Here is a 21,639-nt window from a genome sequence, read left to right as displayed (position 1 = left end):
GATCCAAGCTTCTAAGGCATGTTATCACGTAAAGTTGCAAACTTTACGTGCATGCAATGCTCTTAAGCCTTAAAATGACAAAAAAAACAAGCTTGCAAAGAAGTCTCACACTAGAGGGAAGGTTCATGCTTGCCAAAGCTGAAACTTTATGGACTTAGAGTCCAAGGAAGGTCCAGATCTGAAGTTACAACTTCAGATCTTAGCTTATACCCATGAATGGCTTCTTATTATACTAGAAAAGCCCTAAAATCCACCCAAAAGAGATCTAGAATGAAATGGGGGTTAATATAACAACTTAATACCTTCCCAAAAGATGCCAACTGAAGTAGATATTGATTACCACGAGTTCCTTGCTTCAATCCACTTGTTTTCCCCAAGCTCTTCTCCCTAAGAATCCTCTTCCAAATCTTAAAACACACAATGGAGCGCACACACACACGTATTAGGGTTTTGTTGAGCTCTCAAGGGACTGTAAAGAGGCTGAAGGAGGCTTATGGTTCTTTAAATAGGGTGCAAAACCCCGGAAATCAGGGTTTCACCCTCCAGCTCAAACTCGTCGAGTCACTCTTCTGACTCGGCGAGTTGGTCACTTAAACACGTGTCCCAAACCCGCTACTACTCGACGAGTCTGGGCATCCAACTCGTCGAGTAGACCTTAAAACTTGAAAATTAAAGCCACAATATTAATGCCTGAGAATCGGGGCGTTACAATTCTCCCCCACTTGAACTAGACTTCGTCCTCGAAGTCCGCTGCGATGAACAACTCCGGATAGTGCTCCCGTATCTCAGCCTCCGGCTCCCAACTCCACTCGGAACCCCTCCGATGTTCCTACTATACCTTTACCAAAGGTATCTCCTTGTTCCGCAGAACTTTCGTCTTCCTCTCCAGTATGGCCACATGCCTCTCAACATAATTTAGTCGTTCATCAACCTGAATGTCGTCCAATGATACTACTGCCTCCTCATCCGGCATGCACTTCCGCAATTGCGAAACGTGAAAGGCGATGCGAAATCCAACTGACCCTTTTCCAAAGGTCTATTCTACTTGCCACTTTGCCAACCTGGCAAAATCCTGATGATCCAAAGTATCGGAAACCTAACTTTCCCTCTTCCTGAAGCGAACCCTTTGTGCCGACAGGATAAAGCGTCCTTCAGCTCCCAAAGTATCATACATAATAGACCAGCTAACAAGTACAAACACTCATACCTGGCCCAATCAGCCTCGGGCTGGAATACCAGGCATGCCTACGACGGGTCCAGACATCCCTAGGATGGAATACCCTCGTATCCCCACACATGTTTGGCCCAATCAACCCCCGGGTTGGAATACCAAACATATCAGGTCCAATCAATCATTGGGTTCGGTCATCCTCAGGATGGAATACCCTAGATTGGAATACCTCTATGACATGACTCGAGTCTACTCATAACTTGAGATCCAAGGATCTATCCTTGCGTCTCATCCACCGAGTGCAACTCCCCCGAACCTCAACAATACATCCAATCCGAACGCGCTCCTACCAGCGATATAACCAACACAATCTTTATGCCCACAACCTATGACTGGAATGTCATTACATGGTCCTCAACATAGGTATGGATTGACTCTGAGCCCACAACATGAGCCTAGTATGCCCTCTCCGGCCCTCCGCTCATGACTGGAATGCTTCCGATAACCTATCGACACCGCTGTCGTCGCTTCAGATGCCCAACACTCCATCCTGGAGGCACTCGCCTCCTCCATTGCCCAAAAGGGCCTAAACAATGTCCTTCACAACACCAACAAACGTCACAGTGCTGAAACCTCACCCTACAATGTCCACTTGCAGAACAAGTTGCTACTCCATAACAAATATATTCTCAGAACCTGATCACATAACTAACAAAACCCGTACGGAGTCTTCAGCATACTCCATCAGCATGTTCAATACTTGGGGACAGACCTACTGATTGCTCTAGCATAGCAGCATACTCAATACCCGCACATAGATCTACAAACGCTTACAGATACTTTTCGCACACCTGAAAACTCAAGTAGTTAATGTCGCCCTGATCACAGAAACTGACCGAAACAGTAGGCTGTCTTCTGGTTGCTTCCGAAGTCCACTTAGGCCTCCCCGGTCCCAACTTATCTGGAATACCGAAGTCCTGACCGGTTGCTGAGCCAATGGTAATCTCACAGTCGCCCCACGCGACTCCCGGAGGAACTTCGTCTAGCAATAACCGCCCTAACTATATCGCCACTCATGGTTCCATCAATCCTTCTGATCCATTGATCATAGCAGCCTGACAACCTGACGCCATCGAATCATATACGAAAAGTGAACGCTACCAGAATACTGTAGTCTTACATCATGTCCGGTCTCCAACGACCTACCGTTTTCCTGATTCCGATTATGCTATGGTCTACCCACAACCTTGAGAACAATCCCACCATGACCTGATCGTCTGCAAGAATTTGTGAATACTATAAATCATCTCGCAGCCTCACAACACTTCCCACACCATATGACCGCTAGTGAATGCTACGGCTACCCCTGCAGTCTTACAACACTTTCCATACTATCCGATCGCTTGTGAATGCTATGGCCACCCCCACAGTCTTACAACACTTTCGTTCTAACACAAACGCAGTCTGATACCTTACCCTCAATCTATCAATCCACTTACCCTCAGAGTCTATCACACACCCGACTGAACATCTGAACTGAACTCAATTCATGACTGGAACCCCAAACTAATTCCCCAAATTCTGCTATCAAGCACCGAGAAGACGCGATACACATGCTGGGAAGTTTACCGAACTCCCAACTCACACAACCCTCAAACCAAACAGCCACTTGGGCCGCCTTTCTTCCTGACCATGATACGAAACTTAACCCATTTTCAACACCGCTCGTGCTTCTGCATCCCGGAGCGATTCTCCCCCACTTAGATTCGACTAAGTCTTCACAATACATGAAAATTGGAGAATTCCCAATCCTTCTTACTGTCCAACGATCGATCCGATAACAACCAACTCTTTTAACTAGCGTTCCATTACTAGCCAATCCCGATTGGTCACACACCTCAAGAACCAGATGAACACTTTCTGAATCCCAGTGAAACCGACAGTCACAAATGTTTTAATGACCCCACACTCAAGTCCTGAAGACCAAAAGATAGATATTCCAACTAATACCTCGGCGACGAGCTACTTCCCTTGGTGCTTTCGTCCGTCAATCACGAACGTTTGCCAAAACCACTGATCCCTGACAATGCTGAATAACCCTTCTGTGGGACCCTAACCACATACCTCCCACATACTACCCCCTTTTCCAAAGGTGTTCCAAACAAGTTTCCCGCTCAAACGTTCACAGCTGAACTGCAGTAGCTGAAGCAACCTCTTCCCTAAACCGGGCTACAAAATATTCCCAAGACATAGTCTATAATCCCAAAATTGCAATAGCTCGCACAATCAATCCTTACCACCTAATACAAGAGATCCAAGGCAAACCGCACCTCACAAAATACTTATGCCACCTCGACCCACCTGCGCTGAAATAATATCACAAATCCCTGCAACCAACTGACCCCGAGCTGGAATACAGCCCGAGCTTGGGGTCACAAGCCTGCTCACTCCTTCGAGCTAGAAAAACTGAAAGGGCACAACCCTTGCCATAGGTGATAAAATTCTAATCAACCACTCTACTTCCCATCCTCTAATGAATCCCTGAACTCTAATCACCTACAATCCTTGGATAATAAATTTCTCCTGACACCTCCAATGGCCTAACAACTCATGAAACTCCGCAACACATAGATCAGACAGAACATGCAACTAACCCGAAGTTACTGCTTATCCATACTCAACAATATTCCAAGACAAAATAAATATCGATCACGGACGACTTGACCACAATATTATTACAGAATAAGGTTTTCCAATTACATACCAGAGACTTCTTGCGGCTTGACCTTGACCTCCTGAGGAACGATGACCGCTAGAATCTGAATTCCTATCCTCAACGCAGGACAGCTAGACCTGAAATGACCTGGCTGGTGATAGTGAAAACATATCTGATTCTTCTTGCAATCCCGTTGTATTTCCCTCTCTCCCCGCACTTGTAGCACCTGAATTTGTGACAAGCAAATCCGTGGGTTCCCCCACACTTGCCACACACCTCCTCACCCTCCTGACTTCTAGTACTTAGGTTAGTTGTCTCCAACTTTTCGTCCTCTGCTGAAGAGTCCCTCCTCCTCTTTCCTAGTTGTGATCCCACCACCGGCACTCCCCTAGTAGCCATCCCGGTAACAACATCTCTCACAGATTGCAACGCTGCAACTTGCTCCTCGAAATTGGCGATCACCCTGGCGGTGACCCGGTCCACGACACCGAACAATTCTTCTCGCAAAATCTGAGAAACCTCAACATAAATCATATCCCGTATCTGATCGACGGACAATACTGGCCTATCATGGCCACTCGCTCCCGATCCTGATCCGGATCCGCCTCAAATTTATTTGCCATCACCATACTGAACATATACCGGGAAGATATCAGATAATCCGCATACATGACGGGGAACCTACTCTCGACCGAACCCTAGGGGTTGTGACTTCCTTGACACGCATATGGGTCCTGTGCTTTCAGTAGTATGGGCCCATACTACCTTCCACACCTACCCATATTTGTCTCAAGTATCACCACAACACCCTACAATATACATATACATAGCGAGCGCTAAGTCCTCACTCCTAGAGGAATGATAAATATCTCATAACTGGCCTCCCGGCCTCTCACTACCCACCCATCCACCAACTGCCACACGACCCTCCATTGGTGCCAGTTAACTATTGCATGAATACAATCACATACCGCACGGCTTAAACAATCTTAGGCTAAAAGATTTAATCCTACAACGGTTGGACTCAGACAAGAGCTGCGCAGCAGGACCAAATCCCTTACCCTAAGACCACTTAACCCATGTAGCATGTGACTTAGAGTATTTTCCCAATAGTTAGTTCACACGTGAAAGAGTCACAAACAATCAATGAGGTACTACATAAGATAAGTCATCAAAGATCAGGAAATTCTATCATACGATTCCTGAGGATCCCTATATTATTACTAGCATGCTGATCTAACATATCACATAATATCAAATAACTTGTATGGTATTTTGGGGTCTACTTACTGGCTCCGGCTGATCGTACACTTGCATCCTCCTTTATTATTTGACAACCATTCGAAAATTATTTTGAAAACATTTTCCCTTAGTTTGAGATTGGATTCACACGAATGTTCCTCCAATTCACTCAAACCATGGCTCTGATACCAACTTGTAACACCCATAAAATTCAAGTCAATTTAAAACTTTTAAAAAACATTTCAAACCATTAAAGATCATTATAACTTTGTTTTCAAAATGTATAATATCAGAGTTTCCCAGAAACATAAACGATTCATGAGGAGCTGTACGATCATGCCTTCGCCTTGCCGCGATCCCCTGATGTACCTGAAACAATAAACTGAAACTGTAAGCCTGAAAGCTTAGTGAGTTCCCCCAAAATACCCATACCCACAATAATACACATATAACCGTAAACAGCATACTATGGGTCCAGTCAACCATCAGGTTGGAATACCCCAGGCCCTCAACCATCCGGTTGGAATGCCAACATACTATGGGTCCAATCATCCTCGGGATGGAATACCCCAGGCCCACAACCAACAGGTTGGAATGCCCACATACTATGAGTCCAGTCATCCTCGGGATGGAATACTCACGGCCCACAACCAACAGGTTGGAATGCCCAGGTCTATTGGCTTTCGCACAAAGCAGATAAGCCTCAACCGCTAAACAAACATGTGCACATATAACAAATAATCACATAACAGTCTATAGACAATACTTGATCTAACGGATCATACTACATAGAACATAACACCATCCTATCTACCAGGATGCCGATCTAACAGATCATACCACATATCATATAATATCATCCTACCCTCTAGGATACCGATCTAACAGATCATACTAGCATAACATAACCAGATAACAATCCAAAGGGCCGGCCTTGGTGCCTTAGACCCTTAAGCATAGTGAGGAAAACTCACCTCGCACTGTCGACTCAAAGATAAATCCAAGCTCTTGGGTTGCCGGTACAACTCCACCACCTGAATGCACGATAGAACCATGCTTGTAATTTCCAATTTCCCAAAATGCCCCAGAAGTCCAATAGTCAACCCTTGGTCAAAGTCAAAGTCCACAGTCAAAGTCAACAGTCCATGTTGACCCGACTCATCGAGTGTAGTTCACCGACTCGTCGAGTCCTTCCTGAACTCAAGAAGTCGTGAAATCCTTGGTTGACTCGTCGAGTTCCCATATAACTCGCCGAGTTCATGCGTGTCCAAAGGTTGGGGAAAAACCCTAGCCGACTCGCCGAGTTATTCGACTGACTCGCCGAGCCCAAGGCAATCTTCATCGGACTCGCCGAGTTGTTCATCCAACTCGTCGAGTACAGGACCATCTTCATGTGGCTCGCCGAGTTGACTATGCAACTCGCCAAGTCCTTTCAGACCTTCATCCATACAGGTACTTTTTAAGCCATGCAATGGCTCCAAATTGCATATCCAAGCTTCTAAGGCATGTTTATCACGTAAAGTTGCAAACTTTACGTGCATGCAAAGCTCTAAAGCCTTAAAATGACAAAAACCAAGCTTCCAAAGAAGTCTCACGCTAGAGGGAAGGTTCATGCTTGCCAAAGCTGAAACTTTATGGACTTAGAGTCAAAGGAAGGTCCAGATCTGAAGTTACAACTTCAGATCTTAGCTTATACCCATGAATGGCTTCTTATTATACTAGAAAAGCCCCAAAATCCACCCAAAAGAGATCTAGAATGAAATGGGGGTTAAGATAACAGCTTAATACCTTCCCAAAAGATGCCAACTGAAGTAGATCTTGATTCCCACGAGTTCCTTGCTTCAATCCACTTGTTTTCCCCAAGCTTTTCTCCCTAAGAATCCTCTTCCAAAGCTTAAAACACACAATGGAGCACACACACACGTATTAGGGTTTTGCTGAGCTCTCAAGGGACTGTAAAGAGGCTAAAGGAGGCTTATGATTCTTTAAATAGGGTGCAAAACCCCGGAAATTAGGGTTTCACCCTCCAGCTCCAACTCGTCAAGTCACTCTTCCGACTCGGCGAGTTGGTCACTTAAACACGTGTCCCAAACCCGCTACTACTCGACGAGTCTGGGCATCCAACTCGTCGAGTAGACCTTGAAACTTGAACATTAAAGCCACAATATTAATGCCTGAGAATCGGGGCGTTACAATGTGATTCACATGTAAATTACATGTAATTCACATATGAATCACATGTGATTCACATGTAAATCATGAGTGAAAAACATGAATTACATGTGATTCACATGTAAATAACATGTAATTCACATATGAATTACATGTGATTCACATGTAATTCACAAATGAATCACATGTGATTCACATGTAAATCACGAGTGAAACACATATAAATTACATGTGATTCACATGTAATTTACATATGAATCAGATGTGATTCACATGGAAATCACGAGTGAAACACATATGAATTACATGTGAATCACATGTAAATAACATGTAATTCACATATGAATTACATATGATTCACATGTAAATCACGAGTGAAACACATATGAATTACATGTGATTCATATGTAAATAACATGTAATTCACATATGAATTACATGTGATTCACATGTGATTCACATGTAATTCACATATGAGTAACATGTGATTCACATGTAAATCAAGAGTGAAACACATATGAATTACATGTGATTCACATGTAATACACATATGAATCACATGTAAATCACATATCAATTACATGTGATTCACATGTAAATCACAAGTGAATAACATATGAATTACATGTGATTCACATGTAAATCACAAGTGAATCACGTATGAATTACGTCTATATGCACACATGCATTTTTTGTGTGTGTTCTTCGTTAATTATTTTTTAAAATTTTCTTGTCAATTTCACATTTGAATCTTAAAATATACAATCACATGTGAATATCACACTATATATTCAATATGTGAATCTTACATGATATAATCACATGTGAATCTTACATTATATATACACATGTGTATTTTTGTGAGTGTTCTTGCATTAATAATTTTTTTTTTAATTTTATTGTAGATTTTGAAGAATTTGTGGAAAATACTGAAGATGTGAAAAGTGATACATTTAAGAAAATATGAAAATTTTGATATGAAGAAATGACAACACTATGAATCTTTGTAGCATTTTTTATTTTTTATATTTTATTTTGTATCAAATAAAATTCTTGTATTATTATGTTTATAGATTGATTAATAAAAATGAGATTTTTTATGATTTACTTACGAATATTATAGTATAAGAAATAAGCATATATGCATTTGAAAAAATATGCATATATGTACCTAAAACTTTGAATTTTTGGTTAAAAAATTAGAGTTTTTTTTTTTTAATATTCTTGTTTTTTTTTGAACTTACTGATTTTTAAATATTTACTTTTTAAAAAAATACAGTTTTTTTTTAAAAAAAAAATACAATTTTTTTGAAAAAAGTTGCAGGTTTTTTTGAAAAAATTGCAGTTTTTTTTTCAATTGTAGTGGAAAAAATACAGTTTTTTTTTAAAAAAAAAATTGTAGTTTTAAAAAAAAATTCAATTTTTTTTAAAAAAAATCCAATTTTTTTTAAAAAAAATCATGTTTTCTGAAAAAAGTAAAAAATATCCATTTAAAGAAAATCAAAAATTAAAAAATAAATCTGAAATTTGATTTATTATGTTAATTTTTAGAACATTTTATTAATATTTCCAATAACAAAAAAAAATAAAAAATTAAATGAGATCAGCAACATGACGATCATGAGTTAATTTTGAACAAACTCTCCATTTTTAGTTCTCGGGTTTTCGGGAAACTATGAGTTCTCAACTCATCTCACCCCTTTCTCTCTCTCTCTCTCTCTCTCTCTCTCTATATATATATATATATATATATGAATATTACATATAAAACACATTAAAACTATATAGTTTTGACTAAATCTTTTATAATAATAGAAGATTTTTCATCTTCAAACATTTAGTCCTAACAAGGAATGGAGCGGTGGAGTACACTGATCCCATTTTTAGTGGTGATACAATGGCGGTGGACTCAGAAAGATTGAAAAAAAAACAAAAGAGAAAAATGAACCAATGACATGGAAGAACTGTGTATTAGGGAACAAAAATTAATAGTATTATAAATTTATCTCTAACATAGATAGGTTTTCTTCCTGCATTCAGTGCACCGACTTATGTCATTTCTTCATCTAATTTGTGATGATAAAATTATCCATTATGAAACCTAAATAACATCCAGACGAAATTAAATTGTGTCTATGTTCTTTCATTTTTTAATTTTTTGTTCATGATCAGATCAACCCTACATTAACAATTTTGAAACATAAAATTATTGTTTTAAACGTCGTCATTATATTATTGTATCATATTCTGTTTTCTGTAAATGCAAAGCTACTACCTATAAAGAAAAAAATAAATTAAAATTTTAGAAGGCCATGGCTCTAAACATTTGCAAAAAGCTTTAATATACCCAAATACATATGGAATTATATATTAAAAAATAAAATAACGTTAAAATGGAGTTTGATGTCAATGAATTGTATGTTTCCGAATGGAAAATTTTGATTTGTTTTTTACTAAAATTTTGATTTGTTTTTTACTAAATGAATGTTAAAATAAAAAAGTAAATGATTAAGATTGGAGTTTTAAATAAGAAGGAATAATTTAATTTATTTTTTTATCGGAACTACATAGTTTTATCAAGGTTATATATATATATATATATATATATATATATATATATATATATATATATATATATGGAAAAGTTCAATAGAGAACCATAATTATTGGTTTTTCAAGGAACCAAATCTTTTTTTTTCAATTTCTAGAGCTTATTCTTTATCGAAAAAAAAAAATATATCTAAATTCATATATTAACATTGTGAATGTGAAAAATATTTTTCGGGAATCCGGATTCACATTGTGAATTTTTAAAGATTCACATTGTGAATTTGACGTAAAAAAAATCGAATTTGATATCATTGGAAAAATGATAAAAAGTTATGAATTTCTGTATTTTTTGTTTTTTTTTTATAAAAAATAAGTTCTAAAAGTTGAAAAAAAGATTGGTTCTTTGGTTAATTATGGTTCTCTATTGAACCCCACCTCTATATATATATATATATATATATATATATATATATATATATATATATATATATATATATATATTACAACTAAAACCTAACTAAATTTATAATTTTATACAGTCCAAACAAAATAGAGTTTTAAATTTTAAATTTGAAGAAAAGCTATAACTCGTCAGTTTAACATGAATTTGCATAGCAAATGAAAAGGTAAATTACGGCCTAATGTCTAACATTGTTATATCCGAATTGTAAGTTTAAGATGTTTTACATTTTATAATTAACGTTTTTATGTTATATCTAAAAAACTATTATATAGGCTTTATAAAACACATAAAAAGTTATAATAATAACAATAATAAACATTTGGGCTATCGAAAGAAGTAAAGATTCTGTGATCAGTTATTAAAATATGCAGGAGACAGCGGCTGAGAGTGCATAGAAGATTTTGTAGCTCATGTTTTCATTCACTTACTGACACCACCAGCCTTTTTTTTTTCTCTATTTTTTTATTAGTTTTTAACTTTTTATTATTGGAAACTACTAAGCTGGAAATTTTAAACCGAGAAACATTTTTTATTTTTTATTTTACCATTCTAACTATTCATATAAAACAATAACATGTATGAAATCTGCTAATTCATTTTTAACAGGTCCGGCACCGAACAAATGCAAGGTGTGTCACCGTACATGGTCCGTGTCGTTGGAAGACCCAAAATTATAATCTATCACGACCGTCACAAAATCCGTCTAGTGCGTAACGACTACATCACTAATGCATCGTTACTCTGTTATTAATCTGTCGCTAATTTGTCCCTCTCCGTTGTAAATCCGAATTTTTAAGGGCATATTTTTAATTTCTACAGAAGGCTTTTAAAATTGATGGACCAACCCAGTCTCTTAATCAATTTTCTTGATTTTGACGTTTGTCTTGATTTATTGAATATGAAAAAAAAGAGAATATTTGATATCTTTAAACCTCATACAAAAGGCATTTTAAGTTTTTGTTTGGAAACTATTAGTTTTTTTTGAGCTATTTTAGCTTATTATGTTTGTAAAAAACAAAAAACAAAAATACTTTAAAAGGTTAATTTAAAAAAAAAAGCTATTTAGTTTTTTTTTTTTGGTATGTATAGGTTAGTTTATTTTTTAAGCTCATTGTAATTTTTAGTGTTTTGTAAGACTACAAAAGTAGTTTAATATATATCCTATAAAATAGTTTTTTGATAAACTATTATTATGAATAATTTATAAGTTAAAAACTAATTTTTCAGCTATCATATTAAATACTACCTTACATAAGCTATACAAGAATTTTATTGAACTTTTTTTTAGATATACTTTTATCGTGTATATAAATACATGCGTCATATTATATTTTAAATGTGTGTTCTTTTACGTTTTGATAATATCTATTTTAATATATGATTTGACTTTCCTTAAAATAAACGCTTCAGAAGTCTAATTTAACGACAAAAAGAATGGAAGTAAAAAGATTAGGAAAAAATCATTAATCATGAGTTAATTCATTGTAAAAAACAAATGATCCATGCTAATCTCCCATTTGAAAATCCATGCTAATCTTCCCTTTGAAAATGGGAGTACACTAATATTAAAAAAAACTAATACCAAATTAAAGGGGATACTAGTAATTAATAATGTCGAATTGTTGGTTGTTTGGTTTTAATTATTCACAAAATCACTATATTTTGAAGTTGATATATCTTGATACTAAATGATAGGCACGTGAACATGAACTCGAGCAATTGATCTTCGAAACAGTTCTACCATATATATACACATACCAATGTGATTATCATCTAGAGAATATGTTTGGTTGGTTGTGGTAGTTAAGTAAATATGTCTACTTGGCTACTATTTATTACCTTTTTAATGATACCGAAGCAAAATAAGTGACGTGCCCCCTTTAACATAGACACACGGATATTGATCTTACAAATATGAACATATTTTCCGACCACAAAACATATTCTCACACCACAAAGCAGATTTTCAGACCACCGTACATATTTTTAGACTATCGATTATTTTTCTGTACACATGATTGCTTGTGGCAAAAATGTCATAACTTCCTTTACAAAAATCCAAAAGGCTTGCCTTTTGTTCTTTGGAAGCTACACATCAAGCTCTTTCCAAGTATACAAGATACATGATTTTTTTGACTTCTCAAGATACATCATTTCAGACATCTCGTTGATGTTTGTACAAAATCATTTTTTAAACCACAAAATATTTTTATATACAATAGACAACCTGTGACAAAAACTACATAACTTCCTCTACATAATTCCAAATGACTTGCCGTTTTTCATTGAAAACTATGTATATAAGGGATTTCTAAACATACAAGATACAATATTTTTTGACTTCTCATTTTAGTCTTCTCTTTGAAGTTGTTCCAAAAATATTTTTTCAGACCACTAGACATTTTATGATCATTGGACAGCCTGTGGCAAAAATATCATAACTTTCTCTATAGAATTCCAAAGTCGTGTAGTTTCTTCATTGGAAACTAAAAGCATATAAGATAAACAATTTTGCAACTTCTGTATCATTACAAACTTTTGGTTGAAGTTGGTCCAATTTTTTTTTCCAGATCAACGAACATTTTTACTAGACAACCTGTGTCAAAAGCATCCTAACTTCCTGTAACGTCCTAATTAAAAATCATTTTTTTTTAAAATAATTAATATGAAAAACCATTTATAAAAGTAAATACCTTTGAAAGAATAATTTTAAACTATAACTTTTAAACTTTAATTATAAAAACCACTTGTAAAAGTAAGTATTTTTGTTACCAAAAAGTAAAAGTAAGTATTTTTAAACTATAACTTTTAAACTTTAATTATAAAAACCACTTGTAAAGGTAAGTATTTTTGTTACCAAAAATATTAAAACATCTTCTCATTAATTCTTTCAAATGTAATATAAACATAGTGTGGAAGTCAAATCCCAAATTACATATTCAAAATTTCATAAAATATTAATACTAAAAATCCACGAGAATGCGAAATGTAGACTTTAGTCGTGTTAGGTCCTTCCACTGTCTACCCCGTAGGGTCATGAAAAAGATTAATAAACAACATGTAAGAGAAAACTTTTAGTAAGCATACACGTTACTCACCCATTTTATTAATCATATATCTCAACTTAGCATATACATTCACATAATCACATAACATATAAATTTCTAACACATATTGTTGGTACCAACTTTGAACTAACAACTTGATTCCCCTCAAGGGTCATCTTAGACACTACAAATCTAGAGAGTAATCACTTCTCCCGAAGGGTCTATCATGATCATCCAAACCTTGACCATTTCCCCCCGAATGGTATATCATGGTTAAATATTCTAACAAATACACATATATAACTAACTTAATAAGAGAGATAATGTAACTCACCTATACAACAAAAAGACAGAGTTATACTACTGGCCAGGGACAGTATAGACTCTCAACTTTATGAACACCTACAACACATCAATAACCTCTATTTATTTCATTTCACAAGTAGTACTTAATAAGATAATATTACATTTTATTCTTACTTTTACAATCGGCTCGTGGACCGATTAAATCTCTCAACACCATCCCTATTAAAGGTTGATACTAATTGTTAAAAACATTTACTTACTTTTTATGGATGTAAAGCACATGCTCTTGAAAGTTTTTGAATATACTAGCACATAACATATGGCAATGGAAGCATATTATAAATTTCTTGTTAAATGTTTAATCTAAACCTACAATGACCCTATGTTCATACTATTATTGCAACTACAAGAAAGTTAAGATTATATACCTCTTTGTTGGCCAAAGATTGTTGGAAATAGTGTCCACGATCATTAATTATTCATAATATTTCTAAATAATAAAAAGGTACTTTTGGATTGGCCACATCACACAATTAGCAATAAGGAAATGAAGAAAAATAAGTTAATTTATTATGACATAATAAATTAATTGTAAATTATTTTGGTATTTAATTAAATCATCTTAATTAATTAAAAGGCTTGAATGTTAATTAATTCCTATAGATTAATTGAAATATTATAGAAGTCTCTTGGAATATAGGTATGGACGAAAATTAGGATAATTATCCTAGTATATGGCAGGTTTTGTTAAGGATAAGGATTATCCTTTGGAAATTGACCAACTTAAAGATTCTAGTTGCTGCTTATAAATAGGGTGACAGGGGTCAAACTATAGAGCATCATTTCCACCAAATTTCGTTCTCCCTCTCTTCTATATCTCCATGAGGTCGAAAATTATTTCTCTCTCTTGGGATATAGAAATTTCGACTTATCCCTCTTTAGGGTTTTCCATATTTGCTTCTTAGAGTCTTAGGTTTGACTACAATAGAGGGATTCTCCACTGTGTCCTTCATCCTTTTCCACAACTAGAAATCACAAGGTCTTAATCAAAAGATCAAGAGGTTAGTGTTCATACCTTTCTTTAGTTAAATTCAAAGTATGTTGCTATAATTAGTAAAACTTAGATCTTAGGGTGCATGTATACTTAGGTAAAGTTTAATTGTTTTCGCTACCTTTAGAAAGTGTATTGATGTATTAAAAACTCAACAATGGTATCGGATCCAACAAATTTTAGTTATATGCATGGCTATTAAAAATCGAAAAATGAAAAATCTGAAAATCTCGACGGACATGGCGCGTTCTGGTGTGTTTGCGTTTTTATCTTTTGTAATTAGTTTCTTGAACGACAAGTTTCCTAACCTGTGTAATATTAAACATAAATATGGTAATATTTCAAATTTAGATAATGCCTTTTAGTTTAAAATATTACTTTAATAAGATTTAAACTAAAATATTTAACTTAAATGAAAATTTAAATATTATTTAGATAAGGATTTAAATTTGAATATTTAAAACATATTTAAATTTATTTACCTTTTGAATTAAATAGTATTTAGATAAGAGAATACAAATTAGGATATTTAAAACATATAAATTGATTTATCTATTAAACTGAATATTATTTAAATAAGATTTAAATTAGAATATTTAATTAAAACTTTAAATATTAAGAGAATTTTATTATAATATTTGAAAGATAAAAATACAAATCTAGAAGGATTAAATTTTATTATATAGTATGATTACTATATGTATAAAAGATTATTACAAATATCTGGCCTCACATGTTTAGCATAAACATTATCATCGAACCATGACTAGGCTCACCAAATCTGATGCAATGAGAGAGGTTTAAAGATGTCTCTTCGATTACGAATGAGGTCGGTTTTTAAAAGTCATTGAGCTTACCACCCTCACCGCCTCGTTGAATTTTAAGATTAGAGTTACATTAAGTTTGATAGGATAATTGTTTGAAGGTTAAAAGTATTAAAAAAAGTGTTAAAACAAAATTTCCGTTTTATTTTAAAAATGCGAGTCGTGTGTTACCCATGAAAATGCACATTTTACTTTTATTTTGATGATGGATCGTGTATGGTTAATCGCCATGTCATTGCGAGAATATAAGTTAAAATGATGTGTCATTCGTAAAATTATTATGTTGATGGAGCATGTGTGGTTAATCAGAACGTCAGTATGAGAGTAATTTTATATCGAGGGTCACACAGTTTTGCATGGTTGATTCACCATCTATTCAATGATCTGTGTCATCCCCGTCATTGAATTGAGATGAGCACTATCCGAGATTAACATGTCAATTCATGTCAATGAATCTCAAATGATCTTAAAACTGGAAAAGTGCATTGCCTACCTATATAACTTTGTTGTGTGTTTACGACATCCCTTAGAAAATAATTAATTAGGGTTAAAATTATTTTAAGGATTAATAAAACAAACAAGAATGGAATTAACATTGAATGACAAACGTAAGATAAATCCACGAAAATCTACTGTTATGAAACCTCTAAAAGGGATTATATGGTAGGATGATCAGTCTAGTCCAAATTCGTAGTTTGGGAATAGTTTTCAAAGACGGATAGAAAGATCATGCATTTTGATGAAGCTCTTCCTCAGGTTACTCCAACCATTGCATTCCAAAATATCATATACATAATGAAGTGAAGTGGAATTTCATTAAGTTAGAAGTTGACTGTGGTTATCGTGATCAACTAGCTAACATGTACATATTATTTGTTCAATTTGATTTTGATATGAATCACCTTGAAATGTCCATAAATGAATTACATGACATGTTGGGAACCTTTGGTACTAACATGGTTAATCATAGAAACTCCAACTTCAAATGCTCTTATATTTGCTATCATAAGTTGAAGTGTAAAGAATAAGAAAGCCAGTTACCCATGCATAAATGGTGATTGGTGTTGAAATACCTAATTCGGCCCCAAATGCCAAGGACAAGGACTATCTATTTCTAAAACATTTTCCTCATACACTATTTGTTTCCAAAGTAAAAAACGGACATAGAAAGAATTCATGCCTAATATATCAATGAGAGACTGGAATATAGAAAAGAGACTTTGATCAAGGATATCAAGCTCTTGGTACTATCCTTAGGACCAAAAGGCAACTCATTCCAGAATGCTTAGTCTACAATCATATATGTAAATTCATAATACCATTAGAACCTTACTTCCAATCCTTTAGTATTTTACTAAGGATAAACTACTGATATTTGCAAGAATGTGCACTCAAGAAAAGGAAGTACGAAGATTGAAACACGGAAAAGAAATTTTGATCATGAGTACCGAGCCCTTGCTACTATTCATAGGATTAAAAGACATATTGCTCTCGTAAATGTTTAATATATGACCTTATGATTCAAAAACTGTTTATACAAAATTTCTTTAGATCGTTATGAATTATTTAGAACGTTTTAACATGTTTAAAATAAAGTCATGAAATCTATAAAACTAGTATAGTAACAATGGTTTAAAAGTTGATTCGAATATTTGAATAAGATATAACATTGTGGAATCATCTTCTTGAAAACGAGAATTTCATTGCCAAAGATTTGGATATGATTTTGTAATTCATTTAACCATAAGTCTTGTGATAAATGTGAGTCTTATTTTTCAAGACGGGTGATAAAAGCATTATGTGATAGTATGAATATCTGCTGGAATTAGTTTTTAACTAATGGTCCGTTCAAATTATCCACAACATGTACTAATTCAAATACATCCAAAAGCTTGGGTGAGATGTATTAGTGGAATCATATTCATGGACACAAAAACAAGAAATGCATTACGGAATATCCAGTTGGATCGGAGTTTGGATATCATTTGACCGCAAATCTTGTGATCAATGCAAATCTTGTTTATCAAGATAAATGATGAATACATGAATCGGTAATGTGAATATCAATTAGAATTAGTTCATACTAATGAACCATTAAGATAAATCAGAATACATAGTAAGATCAACTTCGTGTGAAGATGTTTATTTGAATAAACAATGAGTGTGGAACCTTTCAAGTGTTCAAAGATTTCATAATGCAAAGTTAAGAATCAACTAGGCTATATGATGTGATACTCAGATCCAACAGGGACACTGAACATCGTAGTCAAAACTTTATTGATTATATAAGTAATTTTGAAAGGTTTCATCAGCTGCCTCCTCCAAGAATACCGCCATAAGGAGTGTAGTTGGATAGGAAAACAAATCGTTGGTTGATTTTGCACTTGATGAGTCGTACTATGCTTACCAACTGTTTATGGATTGTACCATGAATAGTGTTACAAGAGTCTTTGGTATTGCACCAACTAAAAGGTTTACGAAACACTCTCTAAGATGTGGAGTAAGGATTCATCCCTCATTAGCACATATATAAGTCTATGATTATGAGGCTTATGCTTTTCATGAAGCACTCGACAATCTAGACTTAGAATAGAGATGTGTACTCTTGTTGGATATCCCAACAAGAATTTTGGGTAATTGTTTTACAAACCTTTGAGAAAAAAAATGTTTGTTGCTAAAAGGGCAGTCTTCCAAGAGAAGGAGCTGATATCGAAATGAGCTAGTGGGAGCCATAGTAATCTTTATAAGATTCAAGAGTCAACCAAAAAAGAACCTATTGTTGTCCTAACATTCAATTCGAGTTTGAAAGATCTATTAAGGAAACTGACATACACCCACCTCTTCCTAATAGACTGGATAGAGTACGTCATAGACCTAGTTATATAGAATCTATATTTCTGAGGAATATGAGTCAGTGGTAGAAAATAGTCAGAGTGTCCTAGCTATCGGAAGCTATGACATGCCCTAAAATGCTACAATATGGAACGATGACATGGAGAGCAAGAATCAGTCTGTGTAAGTTTGAAACTTGGTTGATCAAACACTTGACCATAAAACCGTAAGCATTAGTGAATATTTAAGAAGATAACAAACCAAAAGGGTTAGAAATCATACCTTTAAGATTGTTATTGTAAACAATCTTGAATCCTTGCTTGAAAGACCTTTGGTAGCAAGCACCACAAGTGTCGCGCCTCTAATGGTTCACAAACAAACCCTAGCAACCAACGAAAACTATAGACAAAGAGGGAAGGAGCCAAAATTCCGTCCAAGGCTCTTAGAAGGAAGGCTTAGATGAAATTCAACCCTAATGAGGGTTTATATAGGTGTTAGGAAGGTATTGGATAAGGCAGGTATATCCAAGATAACCCTAATCCCTTAACTTCCTCCTAAGGCATCCAATGCACCCTTAGAGCCCAAGAAACCCTAGGAGCACTCTAGATTTCATTTACCCCCCTTTAGGGATGTTCTAGAATTGCCAATGTTTTAAAAATCGGTTTGAACCGGCCGGTCGAACCGGTTGGACCGTGAACCGGGGGAGAGAGCGGTTCAACTATCATCGGTTTTACATTGATTTATGAACCGGATTGAACTGGTCGGTTTTTAGAAAAACTCGGTTTAACCAGTTAAAATAAACCGGTTGAACCGGTTAAACCGAATAAAAACACATGAAAAAGAATCATTCACATAATAAAATTTGATGATTTTTTTCAAATTTATTTAGTTTTCTCTAAATAAAAACATATGGTAAATGTTATAATTTTTTTTGATGTGTTTGTATTCATCTAAAACTATTATTTTGTTTCGGTGTTATATTTTATTTTCTTTTTGACGTATATGGATTGATGTAAAACACTAAAACTTATGGTTTTTTGTTATTTTAATGTATTTGGATTCATCTACCTTATTTTTATGTGTATTTTTAATATTTGAACTTGTAAACATCAAATTCATGATTTATATATGTATGTATGCGTAGGAAAATAAGAAAAACCATGAAAAATATAAAAACCGGTTGACCCGACGGTCGAACCAGTTAAACCGGAAACCGGTCACCATACCGGTTCAACTAAAAAACCGGTTTTTAAAACATTGAGAATTGCCCAATGCTCAACTATTGAACATTGTCACCTTTAGTCCCTGCACTTTTAATTAATTCCTTTAACCCCAAAATTAATTCCAAATTAATTTATGATTAAATATTAATCAAACAATATGATTTCTAATATATTATTTCCATAATACATTAACAAATCATTTATTTTGATTTCTAATTAATTTATTAACCAAGTAATAAATTAATAAATCATTTTTCTCTCTCTAAAAGTTATCATATTCAATTGTCAATGTGTGAAGGCAACCCAAAAGGACTGTGCTACCATCAATTCAAGTTTATACCAATTATAATTATGAGCTTAGACACCTAATCCAACAAAAAAAATACATATTCAAACCAAGATATGTTGTGAATTATATGTAAGCATATGAAGTTCATGTATGAACTGAAACAAGCATCTCACAAAATGGAATCTTTGCTTCAATGAGTGAATTGAAGGAGTTTGAAATACAAAAAACGAAGGTAGACGATATGTATGTCAAAGACAGTGGGAGTAATTGGGATCTTTGATTTGATGAAAAAATTCAAGGAGTTTGAATTTAGAGAAACAAAGATAAGCCATATATGTAGACTACTAAAAAAAATACCCTTTATTGACATGCATTGCGTGTCGTAAAAGCCATAGATGACATGAAAATGTGTGTCAAGGAAGGCCATGTCATAAAGGAAGACGACACGCTTTTACGTGTCGTAAACTTACGACGTGCATTTACGACACACATTTACGACGTGCATTTACAACACGCACTGGGTGTCATAGAAGGCCCTGTCATAAAAGAAGACGACACACATTTGCGTGTCGTAACCTTACGACGCGTATTTTTATGTGTCATAATTTTAAATATAGTAAAAAATATAAAATTTTGATAGATTTACTAATTTACAAATTAAATAACACATTTAAAGTGTCATTGTAACATCTGGTTTTGAGGCACTTCCATTGTTGACCCTTATATTGAGATTTATTGCATTGTTGGTCCCTAAGTGTAAGAAAGTGGGAAAAGGGGCCCATAGTGGCAATTTGGTAAAAATCTTGAAGTTTGAGTACGCCATGCGTACGTGTGTGTACGCTAAGCGTACTAAGGCGCACCTTAGTACGTTGGACGTACACTTCATACACGGGGCGTACGTGGTTGGCATGCAAACCCTAATTTGTAGGGTCTTAGCTCATATTTAAGCATCTTTATGCACACAAACCCTCATCTTATCCAACGTCCTTTTGTCAGTTAGACCTTCAAGCAACCCTAGAGATAAAGAGAGCCATTTTGAGCCTTAAAGTGAGTTTTTGGAGTGGTTGGAAGAAGGGAAAAAGGTGGTGAGAAGATCTTGGAGTTGGGCACACTTTGGATCTTGGATTTCTACTTGGTTTGCAACATCTTGAAGGTATAAAGCTTGCATCTTTACCACTCCATCTTGTAGATCTAGGTTTTGCTCTTTAAAGACACTTTTTTGTCCTAAAATGATGATTCATGAACATAGCATGTTCTTGACCCATTGAGGAGTCCTTTCAGACCCTTGGAAGGGACTTGAGTCATAAAAATGGAATTCAAGTGGTGGGTTTTGCCCCATGCATCATTTAGAAGGTCTTAATGGATTAAGAAGTGAAGTTAAGCTCTTAATGGCCATTCAAAGTCATTAAGTTGGAAACTTTATGATTCTTGATGGTATTTTAGCCATGGATCGGGAAAATGGTCGTGAGTGCTTAATTCATTGAGCACTTATTGGGTTTTGAGGCTTCTGGGAGTACGCCCCGCATACTCAGAGTACGCCCTGCATACGAAATCAACCACCCCGATGGTGGTTAGCATGCAAGGACGCGAGTACGCCCAACGTACCTTCGGAGTACGCCCCACGTACTCACTCTGATTTGATGTACTCACTCTGATTTGATTCGGTCGATTCGACTTGGCTGGGTTGACTCTGTTGTGTTGAATCAATGGACTCATTGACTTTGACCAAGTTTGACCTAATGGTATTTTGGGT

This window comes from Lactuca virosa, chromosome 9, assembly GCF_052849685.1.
Source record: "Lactuca virosa cultivar CGN04683 chromosome 9, Lactuca_virosa_CGN04683_v6, whole genome shotgun sequence".
NCBI classification, from domain to species: domain Eukaryota; kingdom Viridiplantae; phylum Streptophyta; class Magnoliopsida; order Asterales; family Asteraceae; genus Lactuca; species Lactuca virosa.
Note: the sequence above shows the minus strand (reverse complement) of the source record.